The sequence below is a fragment of the Colias croceus genome, chromosome 21 (assembly GCF_905220415.1).
Source record: "Colias croceus chromosome 21, ilColCroc2.1".
Classification (NCBI taxonomy): domain Eukaryota; kingdom Metazoa; phylum Arthropoda; class Insecta; order Lepidoptera; family Pieridae; genus Colias; species Colias croceus.
The window spans coordinates 3,695,716-3,703,147 of record NC_059557.1 but is presented as its reverse complement, the minus strand read 5'-3'; positions in this window follow the sequence as shown (position 1 = coordinate 3,703,147).

Sequence of the window (7,432 nt, the reverse complement as noted above, 5' to 3'; positions counted from 1 at the left end):
ATTATAAAGCTTTGTAATGTCATGGGAATACCTGTGATACGAGGGTCTTTCACCAACTTACCTAACGTATTAACATCATATTATTGAATTATTATTCGCCCTAATTTAATTTAAACACCTTTTTAATCTTTATAATTTAAACATCATGAATTATTGTAATTAAACTTTTTTGGAAAATATTTATTTTTACTTTTATACATCTATACTTTTTTTTAGAATTTTAAAATAGTATAATTTCTTGTAATGTAATAAGAAGTAAGTATAATTTCTTATTTTCTGCTAGATTTTTCTGTTTGTAAGCATATAATATTAATATGTATACTTACCGCTAAACTTTGCTACACCATTTAAATCACATAACATATTATGGCAATGAATTCAAATAATAAAGTAAATTGTTTGAAAACTATTAATTTTATAAAAACCTTCATAGAATCTATTCGCCTGCGATAGTTCCACATTGAAGTTATTTAAAATTATTGTATGTACAATAAATTATTTATGAAACGAAATATTTATCTCAAAGTTCCAAATACATTTAGTACAAATATACTAACTTATTTAATACAAAAGGGTTGCTTTAAATTAATGGGGACATTAATGTGATTTGCATGCATTTTCGAAGCTTTCAAACAAATTTGGTAATCAGTAAAAAGTTTGTTAGGCTACTTTCATTGTTTTTGCTGTGAAATATATTCAGAATTTATGATATTAATATTAAGTATGAAATACTTAATTATTCACCTTTTCAACATAGTGCTTTTCTTATGCGAAATCGCGAAAGCTTGCAGTAGTGTTCTTCCAAATGTTTTTCAAAGTAACGACAATTTCTTCCTAGTTTATAAATTTAGATAAAAAAATTCAGACCAGACCAAAACTATGTCTTCGTTACACAGTAATTAAAAATTAAACCAAATGTACACACAAAATTCGTATAACCTATCAACTAAACAATCCTGATGTTGCTTATTCAATCCGACTTTCGTTTAACTAAGTTTAATTACCTATGGGGAATTATAAAGGGGAATGTTTGACATTAATGGTACCTACATAGCAATAATAGCTGAACAGCTTTAACTGAAATTTTCACAGAGGTAGATAGCACAGCTTCCATACTTTGTTATACCTAGGTACCTATTAGAATCGTAAGCAGTTTTAGTTTTATGCAAGCAGAATTTTGTTAAAAGACTAAAAGTGTCCTTATTTTATTTTAGATACGTATACTTAATATAGAATGTACTTATAACGCCCCAGACGATTTTTAACCTATCCCCAAACACACATCCTCATTAACCGACTTACGAAACAGATTGTTCAGATGAATGAATGAATAATGCATGTAGCGTCCACACTTAGTACAAATTGTGAGTGAGTGTGCTACGTGACAATATTAAGATCACACTTAGATCTACAACTCGAAATAGAATTTACATTACGTAAGTATGTTTGAAGGGCATTGTTTTTGTACCAGTCTACGGTTTTAAAATCTATCGGGTAAATAGTAGGTACCTATCTAAGGTCAATAATTTGTATCGTCGCGGTTATTATGATTATTAACGATTAATATATTAAGGTAAGTACCTAATAATAACAATGCCGTATGTAACAATTTAACTAGATGTACCTAATACTGAATAGTTACTTAATAGAAGATAGGTATATTGCCTTTCAATAAATCTATATCTATACAAAACAACGTACTTATTATCCTTCTAATAATTCTTTTTTACAGCAGTTTGCATAGACCTTATATAATTAATGTAGGTAGGTATATCTATCATAATAATTAATATATCACAAGAGATAAAACGAAAATTATGTTCAAATTATATTGGATGACGAATTTTGATAAACAATTAGACCATGATTTGAGTAGAGACCTGCTTATGACGTCACAGCCGGCAGCCCGTACAATTTGAAGAGAAAAGTAGTCAATAAAATAAAATAAACGAGACCTTCTGTTTTTAATAATATAAGGTAGGTGTGTCAATTAACGCCCTCTGTTAAATAACGCCCGAACTTCAAAAAACCCACTTATATTCAATAGACCCGCATCGTACCTCATGCACATATGAATTGCACCAATAGGAACGCGCCTAGCGCGGTTGCTTAAGTCTGGAGTCGCCATCTTTGCCAGTAGCAGCTTTCGTTTCAAGAGCGTTAGACGTGCACTGGCTGTTATAAAAATTTCTTCTAACGAAACTATAAGTTTTCAGTTGTTTTTGAGTTATTCCTTGGATTATTTTACACTTTGGCAGTAATATACATAACCACACTTCATATTCTGTAAATATTTTCAAAATGATTTACTTAATTACTTCGAAATTTTAAAAAAATGTCAATAACGCCCAGTCGCGTAATAACGCCCAGTAAACGGACCTTGGGGCGTTAAATTAGTTTTTTTTTTGTTTAAAGTGTGGTAGAAGATTACTAATATTTACGTTGATTAGTTAAACTAAAATAAAAAAGTATAAAATCGTTACAACTTGAAGAAACAAGTCACTTTATGTGTGTTACGAATTTTATAGTTTTAATACTAAATTTTCTTTCTTGAGCTTCTTTTATTTTTGATAAAGAAATTTTATAACGTGCTTTTTATATTTTACTTAGCAGAAATTCTATAAAAACTTATTTTAGGCATACTCAATTTTCTTTCATAAACGGGCGCTATTTAACACAGTATTTCTATAAACGCCCAAGAAAAGGTTTTTAAAAAGATGTCTTTATGTCATGAAACATAAATAGTTTCACGTTTTGATTGGTATTTTTCGGTTTAGAAAGAAATATCAAACCTATTCGTCGTCTGTTTATGTGCTTTAAAGTAGTTTTAATAAATAAAAAATTAGATTTTTGTTAGGCGGGCGTTAATTACCTCTTCTACCTTACTATTAGATAAGCCTTGGACACCTACATTTTTAATGAAATTAACTGCTAATTTGTAAACTATTCTCAGCAGGGTCCAAATTAATTAAACTATTTACCTACATGATTGCATTACCCGTTGATTAAGTATACAAATGACTACATTATCCTTTCAGCTAGAATACCTATTACTGTATATACATAATGAATACCAACGTACTATGATGGGAAATTACTTGAAGAAAAAACTTTACTGACCTGTCACTTGCTCCAGCTTCGCCCAGGTTAACCCGGCATAGAAAAATAACCTATGATACTCTTTAAAGATAGCTTTACGATGGTAAAAGAAGGTTTATTTCAGTTTAGTAGATTCAGAGATTGGCTGGCTACTCACTTATCGGCTAATTCAAAATATGTTCTGCTTTTATAAATATTATATTGACTTTGCAATAGCAAACAGCAAATACCGCATGAGATGCTTGATGTTATTACCAACGTCTACAAATATTTATCATATTAATTGGTCATTGATTAAAGGAACATGAGATTTAATTTATTAACAGATTTTGATCTATTTCTGTCCCTTAGGTACCCTTCAAATAGGGTACCTTTAATTTAACAAAAGGGTAATTATGGGTCTTATAAAATAGGTGCGTATAACAGAAGACAGAATATTCTGCCTTTAAGTAGGTAGGTACTTAAGCTATAAGAGTTACTAGCGATTTCATATTTAAAAGAAAATATTGCCAATCCAAAGAGACCATCCTGAATGAAAATGAAAATGTTTTTTTATTTTATTTTACAGGTTAACACGTTCACTGCGGCACAGAAATATCTGTACTTTCCATTACTGCGTTACGGGTCGTTTTAAACCTTGTCCTATACCAGAGATTGTGGCGGCACGAGGCATATTAAACCCCACCGCCCGTAGGAGACCAAAATCGTTTTTTTGGCGCCAAATAAGACAAAGTGTGCGGCTTTTGTCGTGATTATTATTAACAATGAGTTCATTAAACTAAATCTACCGTCGCCCGTGGTTAGATTAGTTAGTTTAGATTCTAGGGTTAAAATAAAATGTGGGGTCTGATGTACCCCATACCGCACTGAACAATAGCAGTTTTTCATATAATTTAGTGATGGGAAAAGAAATATCGATTTTATTTAATTGTATTTATTTATCAAACTTATGGATGTTTTTCATTAAAACAGGCCAAACAATAATATTGTTTGCAACCAGTGCATTCTGTGAGAATTTTCTTTACCTTTTTCGGCCTCACGACTTGTTAAGAAGGTGCGGAGTTTTTCGTAACATCCTACACATCTACTCTTCTTGGATCCCTTTAAGAGATGATGTGCCTTGTTTGTTGGCTTGTTGACTTGGGCAAGAGTTAAATTTTGATGAGCCATACACCGATTGCCGGGTGTTTTGGATTTGCCGCTAGTTGATTCATTGAACAAACACACTAATAGTAATCATGATTATCAACCTATTTGAAGAAAGTTACTCAACATGTCACATTCACGTTTCTATTAACGATATTTATTATACTTAACGAGTAGTTAGGATGTTTGAAAATTACCTGTATCCACATTCAAGTCCTTCTTTGTAAAAGCTTCAATAAGTTGTTCCACAAATAGTCTCGAATGCGTTGCACAACACTAACCGCGTGAAGCTAGCTTAGGGTGCGGTACGAGGTGCGTGGTGGTACGAGGTGTTCGCAACCTCGTTCCGCACTGTGTTAGAATTTTTATTTGTTCAGTGCGGCACGAGGTCTAAGAAACCCGGTATTAAGGTCGGTATACCATTGAACTAGGAATCAATAGCACATCTCAGATATATAGATATCACTTTCCTACACTGAACCAGATGGAAGTTATGCCTCCCGCACGACAGAAAAGTTTAAGTTTTTTCCTACCGCTATAACGACGAGACACGGACAGGGTGTTTCAAGCCCTGTTTCGCAGCTAACGTGTTAAATAGTATTTAAGTAAGTTATTATTCAACTTTAATCTGGTTTTTTCGTAGGTATTTCACATAGACAACTATTAAAGTGACGTTTCAAGTTAGACGTTTGAATTGTATTAGATAGGGAGGCGAGGTAGCTAAATGGCGTTATTCAACGGCGTCGTCGAGACTTATCAAAATCGAAAGAGAAAATAATTTCGAAAAGAAAAGCTTCTATGGTAAAAACCATTTTAACGGTGGGTTTGGCGTGTACGGATTTTCAAAAATGTAAAAAAAAAAAACAGTTACTTGGGCATTCTCGAGCGCGTCAGATATTCATACTACGTATGCCCCAAGTGCCTCTGATAACAACGGTATACTAATCTGCCGGTTTGCGTGGTGGGGCTAGGCATATAAATTCGTGAAAAATGCACAAAAAAAAAATTACTCGAGCGCGTCAGATTTTCGGAAGGGGTGTTAATTAGGCCCCAAGAAAGCTCCCCTTAAAAAAACTGACAATTACGGCATGACGATAAGTTACGATGAATTTTTGAAAATGCAGAAAAAAAAAGTCCTTTTGAAATACTCGAGCGCGTCAGATTTTCATAGGGGAGGTTTATCTAGGTATCCTGAAAGCATATTTTCTTAATCTGATAAAAATGTTGGTGGGTTCTCTTAATCTGACCGAAAAAGGTTTGTGGGTTTCTTTTTTTTAATCATCGTTATTTCATATCAATTTTTCTTACCACCCTCAGTTTTCCAGATATACTCAAAAAACCGGGAGTTTGAGTTTTTATGATGCTTCAAGTAAAAAAAAATTAAATTTTGGACAAAAATGAAAAGAGACCTTTTTTTGTAAAATAAAATTACCTTTTTTGTTTACTTAAACTTTTTTTTTTTTGAAAAAGTAAAGTTCGCGACTTATATGCTGCAACGCGTTTTTCGGAAGACGAAATGGCTCCTCCAGACTTCCGGTCATGCGGAAACCGGCAGATTTTGTGTTTTTAGTAAGTTTTAGATTATATTCTTCAAAATAAAAATAAAAAAAATCGCGCTCGAGAATGCCGGGTTAACGTTTTTTTTTTACAAGTTCGCGACCCTATAACTCGGCGGCGTCAAGGACTTATGGTCAGATTAATTAAATTTAGTCTTAAAACACTAAAATCAACCCCCAATATCTTAATCTGACGCGCTCGAGTATTTCAGACTATCGATTTTTTTTTACTAATCTGATCGTCTATCCTAGGCGCGCGACACTACATATAGAGCTAAATAGTGAAAAAGTTTGTTCTATTAGGTCTAAGATATCTCTCATATCTTAAACTGCCACGCTCGAGTATTGCAGAAAATTCCCCTCTTCGCCTCCCTATTTATATTGTATGGTAAGACTTGGTAAGTTATTATAGACTAATGTTTGAATTGTATTGTATGGTAAGACCATAATATATTATTTAGATGACTGATCATTTTACATTTACATAATATCACAGTAACCTCCATAGTTATTGATATTATAGTTATAATTTATAACATAGCAATATTATCATTTTATTTAAAAATATTCCTTTCTAATTTAAGCTCTTTATCAACCATTGTTTTTAGTGGCTCGAATGAAAACTTATTTTGATACTAGCGCCACCTAACGTTATTACCCAAAATTTCAAATAAGCTTCCCTTTTCAACTTTCAGTTCTCAAAATCAATGTAACTGCCATCTACTGTTTTTAAGAAAAAATACTAGCTACAGTGCTGCCATCTATGGGGTGGTTGAAACATTAAATTTCACTTACCATCCCATAGATGGCGCCAGTGAGCTGTTTATGTTAAATATAGCAGCGTAGAATTACTGTTATAAATTATATTTCTATTAAAAGAGTTTTTAAGTGAGGTATTGATTCGCAATTATATTTTTGTGCATTTCTCTCTTTTGATATCAAGTTCTAAGAATAATTTCTAATGGCAATTATAGGTATGAACAAAACGAAATTTAATAACTATTTTAAAATAATATTTGATGCTCATATCTTAGAATTTGTTTCAAAGGTAGTAAAAAAGACTTTAACAACATTTTAATATTGTATTGCATTTGGTACAGCGCCTCTAGCGGTTACGCGAGGAATTACACAATTAAAAATTTTGCTTATAAGTTCTTATTTTAAATATTAGTGAGATTTTCTTATAACGTCGGGAAATTAAAATAAGAAACGAAGCCATAGTAGCAATTTCAAACGTAATTATAATTTGTATGTACTTAGATAGAAAATTCATGGTGCATAAAAGGTATTACCTATTTGGTAAGTAACCTAACAACATAATTTATCTATCTTTCAGGTCTAGCTGCTTCGCCCGGCCTTCATTGTCGTCATTTGGAAGTTTTTCATTATCTTAACCGAAGGCTACTTTCTCTTACACAAATACCTAAGGACCACAGTTTTTTACCTACATCAGATGACACCATCATTTCACTTAATTCATCCAACATCCGTGCACAAAGTACTAGAATAGAAACATAATTATTATAATAGTAATTAGCATTTTTATCGCAGTGCTGTGTAGGAAGTGAGCCCAGTGGTTGCACATTGCAACGTTATATGAGACCGTGGTCGAGATAACATCTAACAATTAT